General features: G+C 46.9%; 1 long non-coding RNA gene across 1 annotated transcript; it reads left to right on the forward strand.

Annotated features, from left to right (window-relative positions):
* The first annotated feature begins 2267 nt into the window (after window positions 1–2267).
* Window positions 2268–12528, forward strand: LOC132387248 (uncharacterized). The gene is made up of 3 exons (XR_009509830.1): window positions 2268–2324; window positions 5588–5661; window positions 11421–12528. It is a non-coding gene; the product is annotated as an uncharacterized LOC132387248 (long non-coding RNA).
* The last annotated feature ends 688 nt before the right edge of the window (window positions 12529–13216 follow it).

A 13216-nucleotide genomic window follows, 5' to 3' on the forward strand; every position in this document is an offset into this window, starting at 1 on the left:
TCCTCACATCCATTGTCCTTTCAACTACCTTATTCCTTTTCCCTCAATCGCCCCTTCCCTGCATCTCTCCTCCCTCTCGCTGACATTTTCTCTCCTCCCTCCTCCTCTCTTCCTTCGCCCTTTCCTGTCCCTCTCTATCTCTCTCTCGTGCGTTTCTCAGTTAACTCACCCTCTCTTTCCTCACTCCCACCCATAGTTTCTCTCCAAGAATCCACCCTCTCTGTGTTTACACCTCTCTTTTCCATTATCTCCACTTCTCGCCCTCCCCCTTCTTTCATTCAGCTTCCCCTTTCTGACCCCAGTATCCCACGCCTCTCTTTCCGTCAAGCCCGAACATTCCCCTCACTTTCCCTGTAACTCCCCACTCGCACTGCTCTCCACAGCCACCACCACCCACCCCCGCCACTCATATCGCTCCAGACCACCCCTTCTCACACCCTCTATCTCCCTTCTGCCCGGCGCTTACGCACCCTGCTCTCGGCTCCTCCCTTTATCAGCTTTTCATCCGGTGTTTTTATGTCGGTCTGAACCCCTTTTCAACACGGGCTTCCTCTGACAACGGTTACTTCCCCTTGCTGAGCTCAGAGACACAGAGGACCCTCGACAGGATGGACGACAGCGGGGCTTTCCTGAATGTGCAGCTCGTATAACCGAATTCATCGGGATGTGAGTGGGGCAGAGAGGGAGCGAGGGAGTTTCAATCTCTTTCTAACCTTGTGAGCGGTTAGGTATCTTCACTGTGTGTCTAACACTCGGTGTGTGTGCCTACCCAGATAATTATATATGCCATCTCTAAGAATACTTTCCATTAATTTACCCACCCCTGACGTCAAACTAACAGGCTTTGTTGACCGATCTCCTGATTCGATCCTCGAAGCCCCCACCTTCCTGTGGGTGCACAACACTAGGTCAGTGTCCACTGGTGTGTCTGCGGGTGTCTCTCCACACCTGTCTTTTATCCCCACTGAAGGGGTATCAGCCATCAATCAACACTAAATGACCATGTCCATCAAATCAGGCCACTCCTGCTCGCTCCTTAAGAATGTTAAGGAGCAAAGTGACGTCCTTGTAGCGAAAAATAAAAAATCCAGGAAGAAGCCATAATACATAAATCAAATGTGTGTTTCTCTCTCTGAACTGTAGCAGATGTCACTGACTCTGTGCTTCATCTCTCTCTCTCACGAGCAGCATAGCAATAGCAATAGTTCATAGTTCTCAAAGGGGGGGGATGATTAACTCTGCACCCCATTTCCATCAGGTCTGTTTAGCACTCACAACAAGTCAAACCTCAAACACCGCGCAGCGTGTGTTCGCTTCCTGGAAACTTCGTCATCTAAATGTCAGGTTTCTTTGAAATGTACTACACAGTCTAAAATGGCAACATGTTGTTTTGACGTCTTCTCGGAGGGTGGGGGCTCGCTTACTTCGGAGGGTGTTGCGGGTTGTCCAGAAGCCGTGGTTTCCAGAGCACAGAGGGACTGAAGCCCCGGCGATAGGCAGAGCAATGGGAGCGCTGACGCTCAAACCAGGAATCAACTGGAGGTTGGGGTGTGGGTGGGGTATTCGGTGCAAATCTCTCTGACAATAAAGGATCTGAATGAGTGACAATATATCCTTCCGTCTTTCCCTCCCTGTTCACTCATCATCACTCACACTTCCCCCTCTTCCAATCCTTTCTCTCTCACTTCTTCTCTTCCAATGTCCCTCCAATTTCCATATTACATCTCCCTCCGTCTCCCCTTCTCTGCATCTCCTCTCCCTCTCTTCCTTCGCCCCTCCCTGTTCTGTTCTCTCTCTCTCTCTCTCTCTCTCTCTCTCTCTCTCTCTCTCTCTCTCTCTCTCTCTCTCTCTCTCTCTCTCTCTCTCTCTCTCTCTCTCTCTCTCTCTCTCTCTCCTGCTTTCCTCTGTTAGCTCGCCCTCTCTTTTCTCACTCTGTCTCCTAAATTTTCTGCAGGCATCCACCCCCCCCCTATATTTCGAACTCTCTGTCTCCCCACATCCCCCCTTTCTGACTCCAGTATGCCACGTTTCTCTTTCCGCCAAGCCCTCTCCTTCCCCTCACTCACCTCCCTCTTTCTCTCCACTCTCACTACTCTTACTCCAGCGACTGTCATCGGCCCGGTCCAATCCCTCTCAATCCCTCAATCTCCCTCTTCCCCAGGACTTTCCTCCCCCTGCTCTCGGCTCCTCTCTTTATCAGCTGCTTATCTGGTGTTTGTTTGTCTCGCTGAGCTCAGAGACGCAGAGGATCATCGACAGATGGACGACAGCGAGACTCACATGAACGTGCTGCTCGTAAAACCGGACACGGTTTCCATCAGGAGGTGAGTGGGGAAGACACGGAGGGAGGGAGTTTCAATCTCTTTCTAACTCGGGAAGTGGGTAATGGGACGGTGTAGAGGGAGCTTCACCCTGTGTCTGATCTCGAGAGTGGGTAATGGGACGGTGATGAGGGGAGCATCACACTGCATCTGACCACGGGAATGTGTGATGGGATGGTGCGGAGGGAGCTTTTCTCTGTGTCCAACGCTGTCTGTATCTGCTGGACTGTGTCTTGGGATCTCGATACTGTGTCTGATCTCGGGATTGTGTTTTGAGAAGCTGTGTTGAGAACTTCTCTATGTCTGACAACAGGAATATTTGATGGCACTGTACAGAGGGAGCTTCACTCTGTCTCTAACCCGGCGAGTCTGTGTGATCAGACGGTTCGGAGGGATCTTCATATTATAACAGTCGCCGGGAATTTGTGATGGGCCGGGGTGAAAGGATCCCAATTCAGTGTCTGACGACCGGCGGATGTAATCGACAGTGAGGAGAGAGTTTCACTGTTCGTTGGTCCTATTTTCCAGAGCAGACGATGGGGCGAAGCAATGAGAAGCTCCCGTCACGCTGTCCATCACATTCTCCGGGGATCAGACAGAGACTTTATCAACCTCCAATTCCCTCATGGAAAAAAGGATAGAATCAGGGAGGACAGGAAAAAAATATTTGGGGAAAGGAATCTTAGGAGACTATAAGGGAATAAATTATGTATAATAGGGATGTTTTTTTTTTCTGGGAAATGTACAATGGGTATGTTGTCAATGTTCAGGGAACTCTGCCAGGATGTTAGTGATAATTTGTCCCGGTGAGGAAGGTAGGAATAGTAGGGTGTAAGTACAATGGTTGACAAGTGAAGTGTAAAATCTAGTCAGGTGGAAGAAGGCAGCATAGAAGCAGTTTAGGAAGCAAAGTATCAGATGGGTCTATTAAGCAAGAAAAGAGGTTAAGAAAAGCAAGAAGGAGGCCTGAGAAGGCTTTGGAGAGTAGGGTAAAGAAAAACTCCAAGGCATCTTCAATCATGTGAAGAATAAAACGATGACAGTAGTGAAAAACGGTCCTGTTTGAGATAAAGGTGGGAAGATTTGCCTGGAGGCTGTGGAAGTGAGCGAGACACTCAATGAATACATCCCTTTGGTATTCACCACTGAGAGGGAACTTGATGACGGTGAGACAATATGAGTGAGGTTGATGTTCTGGAGCATGTTGATATTAAGGGAGAGGAGGTGTTGGAGTTGTTAAAATACGTTAGGACGTATCGGTCCCTAGAGACAGACGGAATATTCCGCAGGCATCTCCACAAGACGAGGGGAGAGATTGCTGAGCCTCTGGCTAGGATCTGTTTGTCCTCGTTTTTTCACGGGAATGGTACCGGGGGATTGGAGGGAGGCGAATGCTGTCCCCTTGTCCAGAAACGCTCTTAAAGATAGTCCGGGTAATTATTGACCAGTGAGCTCTACGTCTGTGGTGGGAAAGCTGTTGGAAAACATTGTTCGAGACAGGACTTATGGGCATTTAGAGAATCATGGTCTGATCAGGGACAGTCAGCATGGCTTTGTGAAGGGCAGATCGTGTCTTACAAGGCCGGTAGCGTTCTTTGAGGAGCTGACCAGGCATATAGTTGACGAAAGTGCAGTGGATGTGATCTACATGGATTTTACTAAAGCTTTTGTCATGGTTTCACAGGGTCGGCTTATTCAGAAATTCAGAAGGCATGGGATCCAGGGAAGTTTGGGTAGGTGGATTCAGAAATGGCTTGCCTGCAGCAAGTATTGTGTTCTGGTGGAGGGATTAAATTGTGCGTTGGAGGGAGGCGACTAGTGGTGCACAGAAAGATCGGTTCTCGTACCGCTGTTTTTCGTGTTTTTATTAACGACATGGATGTGGGGGTAGAGGGTAGTTTGGCAAGTTTGTAGACGACACAAAGGTTGGTTGTGTTCTTGATGGTGTAGAAGCTTGGCGAGGATTGCAGAGAGACATTGATAAGATGCGGAAGTGGGTTGAGAAGCGGCAGATGGAGTTCAACCCCGAGAAGTGTGAGGTGGTATAAATTGAAAGGACAAATTCCAAGGTAGAGTACAAAGTAAATAGCAGGATACTTGTAATTGTGGAGGAACAGACGGAACTAGGGGTACATATCCACAGATCTCTGCAATTTGCCTCACAGGTAGGCAGGGTAGTTAAGAAAGGTTATGAAGTGCTAGTTTTCATAAGTCTGGAGACGGAATTTAAGAGTTGCGGATAAATAATGCAGCTCTATAAAACTCTGGTTAGGCCACACTTGGAGTACTGAGTCCATTTCCGGTCGCCTCACGATAGGAAGTATGTGGAAGCATTGGACAGAGTACAGAGAGATTTACCATGATGCTGCCTGGGTTACGGAGTATCAATTATGAGCAGAGATTAAGGGAACTAGGGCTTTACACTTTGGGGAGGACGAGGATGATAGGAGACATGATAGAGGTGTATAAGATATTAAGAGGAATAGACAGAGTGGACAGCCAGATCCTCTTCCCCAGGGCACCACTGCTCAATACATGAGGACATGACTTAAAGTTAAAGGGGAGGGAATTCCAAGGGGGTTATTATAGGAAGGTGTTTTACTCAGAGAGTTGTTGGTGCATGGAATGCACTGCCTGAGTCAATGGTGGAATTTATAGGATGCAGGATTTATTACAGCCTTTGTACACAACAGTTCCTGTACCCTACCCTACCCTACAGGAGCAGCAGCTCGGCTCACCATACGCGGATGTGGCGGTCCGGGAAGCTGGGAATCTCACGGCTTCCCACATCTGACAAACAGTATAGAATACCGGCCTCACAGACATACTTCCTGTTCTATTCCTCACAGGCAGCTTATTTCGCCTCGATTGGTTATCGCCGAAGCCCGAATGAGCTAAAGTCTTACCGCTCTGTCTCAGACCGCTCCGTTGGTGACCGCTCCTCTAGATAGCAAGTCCCTTATCCCCCTTTACGCCTGAACTTGACCTGCTATCCAACTCACGATTGTTCCGGTTGTAGCCACTGACAGTCCACGTACAATGGACTAAATCTCTCGAAGCCCCCCTTTTAAATAACCGCCGCAGGACTACGTGAAATCGCACTTCGTAAAGCTCTGCTGATGCCGCCGTAGGGCAATGTACTTTCTCTACCGGTCTTTCCTCCTTTTACTTCTCTCTCTCCCGCTCTCTCTCTCTCTCTCTCTCTCTCTCTCATTCTCACTCAGACGTTATGAACTCCACGTACTCAGTGCTGAACCTTCCGACAGGCCAGCATCTCATGGAAGAGGATGAAGATCCTCCCATTGCCTCGGAACCCGTCGAAATGTCAGTGACTGCACAGGTAGGTCAGAGTTCACAATAATGACGTCACTCTAAAGGGGCCACGTGTTTCAAGCACAAGTGATCAAGTTCTGATGCATCTTCTTCGACACTTCCCCTGGCATCTCGTCCCACAGACGGACCACTCTCTGGGTAAAAACAGAACTTGTCTCTCTTGTTCCCAGTTACAGTAGCTACTACTATCATATTATGCCTGAGAGCTTTGGTTCTGCATTCTATGTCGAGAGAATAATGACTTGTGCATTCACCTTGTCTGTGCCCCATGTGGTTTTATGCAACCCTGCAATGTCAAGTCTGATCTCCGAGGAATAATGTCCCAAAGTTCCTGACATGTCCATAAATCAGTCCCTGCAATATCCTCGTAAATCTTCCCACTTTCAGGGAACCGTGTACCTGTACTCCGGTACAGTTTGTTCTACAGAACTCTCAACGGTCCCTGTCTACCTGTGACTCCACTTTCAGGGAACCGTGACCGTGTATCCATGGGTCCCTCTGTTATACAACACTCTCCAGGGTCCCGATCTACCTGTGACTCCACATTCAGAGAACCGTGTCCATGACCCCCTGGGACCCTCTAGTCTACAACAGTGCCCAGGGTCCCTGTCTACCTGTAACTGCACTTCCAGGGAACAGTTTACCTCTAACCCTGAGTCCCTACGTTCTATAACGTTCCCAAGTTTCGTCCCGTTCACCGTGTAAGTTCTACCCTGTGGCTTGTCTTCCTGAGATGCAATAGCTCAAACTAAATTGCAATGTGCTGCTGTTCGGCGCACTTCTCCGGCTGATCGAGCTCCCACTCTAAGAGAAAACTGCCTTCACCACCGAAGTTAGCGTTGTCTTCATGCTTAACCGCATCTTCCATATTCTGCTATAAATGGTCGGTATAGTTGACAAAATCTCTGGTCCCACCACCAACCCCAACGGTGATCACCGGTCCTGACGAGCTTCCGCTCTGAGAAACAAATGCAACCCTAAACCTTGACTCCTATCGGCGACAGGACCGTATATCTTTACATGCTGTTTTTATAGGCCGCTCAATAGTAACAGGATTATCGCGGAACAGACAGGGAAACAGATCCTGGAAAGATGTAATAATAACAGAGTTTAAGTGATGGGAGCTTTTAATTTCCCAAATATCGATTGGCATCTCCCTAGAGCTAAGGGTTTAGATGGGATGTAGGTTGTTAGGAGTGTTTACGAAGGTTTCTTGACACAACGTGGAGATAAGTCTAGAGGAGGAAAGGCTGTAGTTGATCTGGTATTGGGAATTGAACCAGTCCAGGTGTCAGATCTCTCAGGCGGAGAGCATTACGGTGGTGATATTCATTATTCTATCTCCTTTACAATAGCATTGGAGAAGGATAGAAACAGGCGAGTTAGAAAACGTGTTAATTGGAGTAATCGGTATGATGAGCCTCTCAGTGCTGAAATTGGAAGCTTAAATTGGAAACAGATGTTCTCAGAGAAATGCAAGATATGTGGAAATTTTTCAGGGGATATCTGTGTGGATTTCTGCTTAGGTCCGTTCCAATTAGACGAGGATGTTACGGTAGGGTACAGGAAACGTGGAGTATAAAGGCTGTAATAAATCTGGTCAAGGAGAAAAGAAAAGCTGCCAAAAGTTTCAGGCAGCTGGGCAATGTAGAGATCTAGGGGAATATAAGGCGAATAGGAAGAAGCTGCGACATTACCTCTCAGTTCCTGAATTCAATTCCACGGTAGGCGAAGGCCAATACACCGTACGCCTTCGTAACCACAGAGTCAAACAGCACATCTGCTTTAAGCGCCGTTAGGACTCGTACCCCAAGATACCTCTGATCCTCAATAATTCCAACAGTCTTACCATTAATACTCTTTACTGCTATCATATCATACTTACCAAAATGTACCACTTAACACTTATCAGGGTTGAACTCCATCTGCCACTTCACGGCACAGTTTGCATCCTATCAATATCCCGCTGTAACCGCTGACAGCCTCCCACACTGTCCACAACCCTTCCAACCTTCGTGTCATCAGCAAACTTGTCTTTCCTGTTCACCATGTCCACTACGCTGCTCTCATGAAACGTCCTGGTTCCTCACTGAAAATATAAACAGAGCGTAGTGGAGAGAGCTGAGCCCAGTTCCCACGCCAAATTCCGCTCCATGAACTCATTCTACACACGCTGCTGATTCTGTAAAGCAGCCAGTAGCATCAAAAAACTACCTCCACCCACCCGGAACATTCCCTATTTTCCCCCCACCCATCAGAGCTGCCGGAACATGTACCTACTTTAGAAATTACTTCTGATTACACATAGTCCTCAATTTTTCTGAGCACCATGTACATTTCCAGACGTCTCATAAAAAGACCCTATCGATTCCGCCTTCACCACCGTCGTCGGTAGCCCATTCCACACACTGACCACTCTCTGTGTAAAACGCCGCTGAAAACTGCTCTGTACCTACTTCCAGGTCCCTTAGAAATATGCTCTCTCGTGCTAGCCTCTGCCTATTCACAAGATCAATGCCTCTAATTATCTTACACACATCTGTCACGCCAACCCTCGTCCTCCGTCGCTCTGAGCAGAAAAGAACAAATTCACTCAAGGTTTTCTCGTAAGGCGTGCTCCCTAAACCAGGCAACATCCATGTAATCTCCTCTGCACCTTTTCTGTAGTTACCACATATTTCCTGGAGTGAGGGGACCCGAACCGAGCAGAGTACACGTTACAGAACATGTTCCAGGATCCAGCCTTTGTTAGTATTATTAACCATATAAAAATTACAGCACTGAAACAAGCGATCTCGGCCCTTCTAGTCGGTTCCGAACACTTACTCTCAGCTAGTCCCACGGACCCGCACACAGGCCATAACCGTCCATTCCTTTCCTGTCCATATACCTATCCAATTTTACTTCAAATGACAATACCGAACCTGCTTCTTCCACTTCTACTGGAATCTCAGGTAATTACTCTCTGAGTAATTAAATTGCTACTCATGCTTCCCTTAAACGTTTGCCCCCTAAGTCACAATTCGTGTCCTCTTGTTTGAATCTGCCCTACTCTCAATAGAAATAAGCCTATGCACGTCAACTCTATCTATCCCTCTCATAATTCTAAATACCTATCAACTCCCCCCTCAACCTTCTAAGCTACAAACAATAAAGACCTAACTTGTTCAACCTTTCCCTCTAACTTAGGTGCTGAAACCCTGGTAACATTCTGGTAAATCTTCTAGGTACTCGCTCTATTTTGTTGATATATTTCCTATAATTCGGTGCCCAGCAGTGTACACAATACTCCAAATTCAATCTTACCAATGCCTTGTACCAATTTAACATTACATCCCAACTCCTATACTCAATGCTCTGATTTATTAAGGCCAGCATATCAAAGACATTCTTCACCACCCTAACCACATGAGATTCCACCTTTAGGGAACAAAGCACCATTATTCCAAGATCACTCTGTCCTGTTGCATTCTTTAATGCATTACCATTTGCCATGTTTGTCCTATTTGAATTACTCCTACCAAAATGTAACACCTCACACTTATCAGCATTAAGAGATTTGCCATCGTGCAGCCCACTCTTCTAACTGGCCTAAACCTGTCTGCAAGATTTGAAAAACTACTTCATTATCAACAACGTCACCTATCTTAGTATCATCTGCATACTTACTAATCCAATTTACCACCCCATCATCCAGATCATTAAGGCATATGACTGTCAGAGCCACTGTAATTTCTACACTAACTTCCCTCAAGGACCGAGGGAATGTCCTGTCAGGATCCGGAAATTTATCCACTTTTATATTCCTTAAAAGCGCCAGTACTTCCTCCTATTTAATTGCCATAGTTTCCCTAACTTCCCTACTTGTTTCCCCTACCTTACACAATTCAAATTCCTCAATGAATGCAGAAGAAAATAATTTGTTCATAATCTCCCGCACCTCCAATGGGTTTCTTTTGTTGTTCTCACTTTTCATGCTTAGTAGGGTTTTTTATTTGCAATATTTTGATTCCTTCATATAATGTCCTCTTTTATGAGACATTGTAAGCGCTGTTACTTCGATGTACTTGCGCTATTTTGGAATAATAACTGTAAAAATATTTGAAAAGAAAAGAAATTGCTCAAAATCTCCCCCACCTCTTTCGGCTCCACAAATAGCTGTACACTCTTTTTCTCTACGGGCCCAATTTTATCCCTCATTATCCTTTTGCTATTAATATAACTGCAGATACACTTTGCATTTATGTTGAGCTTTTTTGCCAAAGCAACCTCGCAGGCAACCCTGACGAAGGATCTCGCCCGAAACGTCGACAGTGCGTCTCCTTATAGATGCTGCCTGGCCTGCTGTGTTCCACCAACATTATTGTGCGTGTTGTTTGAATTTCCAGCATCTTCAGATTTCCTCGTGTTCGCTCTTTAAATTCTATTAGCTTTTCTAATTTCGTTCTTAAGATTCCTTTTATATTCTTTATATTCCTCGAGCAGCTCATTTACTCCAGGCTGCCTATATTTATTTTAGATCTTTCTTTTTTCCAAACCAAATGTCCAATATCTCTTGAAAACCATGGCTGTCTCAAAATTTTAACCTTTCCATTTCAACCTAACAGGAACATAAAGTTTCTGTACCCTCAAATTTTCATCTGTAAATGACCTCAAGTAATATTACATCCTTCCCATAAAATAAATTGTCCCAATCCACTCCTAAAACCTTCCGCATCTTCTCAAAGTTCGCCTTTCTCCAATGAAAAATTTCAACGCTGGGTCCAGTCCTATCATTCTTCATAATTATATTGAAACTAATTGTATTGCTATCACTGGACCCGAAGTGCTCCCCAAATCATATCTCTGTCACCTGCCCTATCTCATTCCCTAACAGGAGATCCAACAGTGCCTATTCTCAAGTCAGTACCTCCTTACTTCCTCAAAAAACCTTGCCTGGAATAAAATCCTTATCAAATGCCTTGTTGAAATCCATATACACAACATGTACTGCTCTTCCTTCATCAATGTGTTTAGTCACATCCTCAGAAAACTCTATCTGTCTCGTAAGGCCCGACCTGACTTGACAAAGCCATGCTGCTAACTATTCCTAATCATATCATACCTCTCTAAATGTTCATAAATTTTGCCTATCAGGATCTTCTCTATCAACTTACCAACTACTGAGGTAAGATTCGCTGCTCTATACTTTCCGGGGCGATCTCCACTCCCATCCTTGAAAAAAGAAGCAGGATTCGCAACTCCCCAACCCTCCGGAACGTCCCACGTCTCCATTGATGATGCAAATATCATCGCCAGAGGCTCAGTAATCTCCTTTCTCGCCTTCCATTGTAGCCTGGGGTACATCTTATCCGGTCCCGGCGACTTCCCAACTTGCTGATTTCCAATAGCCCAAACACATCCGCTTTCTTAATATCTACATGCTCAAGCTTCTCAGTCTGCAGCAAATCATCACTAGTGTGACCAGTATCCTTTTCCGTGGTGAATACTGAAGCAAAGTATTCATTAACTACCTCTGCTATTTCCTGCGGTTCCATACACATTTCTCCACTGTCTAAGTTGATACATCGTATTCTTTCAGGTCTTATCCATCTGCTCATCATATAAATGCCTCGGAATGCCTTAGGGTTTTGCCCCCAAAGGCCTTCGCATCGCCCTTCTGGCTATTCTACTTTCCCTCCAAATCTCCATCCTGTTAATCTACTGGATCTTTGAAATTAACCAGCTCTATGAAAAGTTTGTAAACTTCACTTTTCTTCTTCATAGAGTTTCGCTACTGATTATTTCAGAACGAGACTAGTAGACACTTTGGGAAGAATATCAAGAGGTGAAGAGGACCCGGTGCCAGTATCGACTAAAAGTTTTCAGTTGTATTCTACACTTGAATCCAGGATAATCGCGAATACCCGCCTCGCCGTCTGCCAGTTCAACTGTCTGAAGAACACTTACACACGCAACAACATCTTTACTATTCCTGAAGGCAAATTTTTCTGTCAACTATTTACTGGCAGCAAAAGAGAGGTGATATTCCCCATTCTCCAGCAGATAATGGCAAGGAAAAACAGAGATGGAGGCAACGAGACAAAACGAGATGGAGGAGAGAGAGAGGAGAGAGAGAAACAAAAAAAGAGAGGAGGAGAGAGAGAGAGAGAGAGAGAGAGAGAGAGAGAGAGAGAGAGAGAGAGAGAGAGAGAGAGAGAGAGAGAGAGAGAAAGAGAGACAGACAGACAGACAGAGACAGAGACAGAGAGATAAACGGACATAGTATATCTCCCTCCTCACAGTCCCGGCGTCAGACACGGAGTGAATCTCCGTCCACACCATCCCATTGCACACTCTCACCGGGTAAGACGCAGAGTGAATCTCCCTCCACACAGATCCATCACACACTCCCCGGGTTAGCCATAGTGAGAATCTCCCACCACACCGTCCCATCATACACTCACAGATCGGACACAGAGTGAATTTCCCTCTAAACCGTCCCATCACACACTCCCGGGGTCAGACATAGAGCGAATCTCCGTCCAGACCGTCATATCAGAAATTCCCGGAGTACGAAACAAGGTGAAACTCCATTCAGACCGATCCGTCAGACACTCCCGCGGTCAGACAGAGAGCGAATCTCACTCCACACCGTAACAGCACACACTCACGGGTCAGACTCAGAGTGAATCTACCTCCACATTGTCCCATCACACACTCCCGGCGTCAGACCGAGGGAACCTCAGTCCACACCGTCCCATCACACACTCCCGGGGTCAGACACTGAGTGTATCTCCCTCCACCCGGACCCATCACACACTCCCGGGGTCAGACACAGAGTGAATCTCCATCAACACCGTCCCGTCACACACTCCCGGGGTCAGACACAGAGTGTATCTCCCTCCAACCGGACCCATCACACACTCCCGGGTTCAGACACAGAGTGAATCTCCATCAACACCGTCCCGTCACAAACTCCCGGGGTCAGACACAGAGTGTATCTCCCTCCACCCGGACCCATTAAACACTCCCGGGGTCAGACATAGAGTGAATCTGCATCCACACAGTCCCGTCACACACTCCCGGGGTCAGATACAGAGCGAATATACCTCCACAACGTCCCATAACACACTCCCGGGGTCAGACACAGAGTGAATCTCCATGAACACCGTCCCGTCACACACTCCCGGGGTCAGACACAGAGTGTATCTCCCTCCAACCGGACCCATCACACACTCCCGGGGTCAGACACAGAGTGAATCTCCATCAACACCGTCCCGTCACACACTCCCGGGGGTCAGACACAGAGTGAATCTCCATCAACACCGTCCCGTCACACACTCCCGGGGTCAGACATAGAGCGAATCTCCGTCCAGACCGTCATATCAGAAATTCCCGGAGTACGAAACAAGGTGAATCTCTATCCAGACCGATCCGTCAGACACTCCCGCGGTCAGACAGAGAGCGGATCTCACTCCACACCGTAACAGCACACACTCACGGGTCAGACTCAGAGTGAATCTACCTCCACATCGTCCCATCACACACTCCCGGCGTCAGACAGAGGGAATCTCAGTCCA

Source organism: Hypanus sabinus, unplaced genomic scaffold, assembly GCF_030144855.1.
Source record: "Hypanus sabinus isolate sHypSab1 unplaced genomic scaffold, sHypSab1.hap1 scaffold_1660, whole genome shotgun sequence".
Classification (NCBI taxonomy): domain Eukaryota; kingdom Metazoa; phylum Chordata; class Chondrichthyes; order Myliobatiformes; family Dasyatidae; genus Hypanus; species Hypanus sabinus.